Source organism: Corvus brachyrhynchos, unplaced genomic scaffold, assembly GCF_000691975.1.
Source record: "Corvus brachyrhynchos isolate BGI_N302 unplaced genomic scaffold, ASM69197v1 scaffold30, whole genome shotgun sequence".
Classification (NCBI taxonomy): domain Eukaryota; kingdom Metazoa; phylum Chordata; class Aves; order Passeriformes; family Corvidae; genus Corvus; species Corvus brachyrhynchos.
In genome coordinates, this window is record NW_008235742.1 from 454,489 (window position 1) to 455,154 (window position 666).

Sequence of the window (666 nt, forward strand, 5' to 3'; positions counted from 1 at the left end):
GGGGCTTTGGGGGGGGATTGGGGCTGTGGAAGGCTCCAAGGGTTCTGAAATATGTGGTTGTGGGGGGGCTTCAAGGGTCTCAAATTGTGGGGTTTCCATGGGGTTGTGGGAGGTTCCAAGGGTTCTGAAATGTGGGGTTTCCATGCGGGTTTGGGGCTGTAGGAGACTCCAAGGGTCCCAAACTTGGGTGTTTCCATGGGGTCTTTGGGTTGTGAGGGGGCTCCATGTGTCCCACATTATGGGGTTTCCAGGTGGTCTTGGGGCTTTGGGGGGTCTCTGAGGGACACCATGGAGTCATGGAAGCTCCAGGGAGGTGGTGGGCAGGGGTGTCCAAGAGGGATTGGGAAGGTCTCAGGGGCTCCTGTGAGGAAATGGGAGACTTTATGGGGCTGGGGGAGGCTGGGATTCCCCATGGGGCCAGGAGAATGCGGCGGTCTCCAGGGCTTCCCATGGGGTGGAGCTCAGCAGGTCCATGGGACATGCTGGGGTCTCCCATGGGGTGGGGTGGAATATGGGGGGTCTCCAAGGATGCTGGTGGGATGGGATGGGACAGGGGGTTCTCCAGGGGTTCCAGCGGGGTGGGGTGACCCCAAAGGGTGAGAACAGGACACGGGGGTCCCGCTGCCACCCCCACGAGCGCCCCGTGCCTAGGTGGTGCCGGCGGGA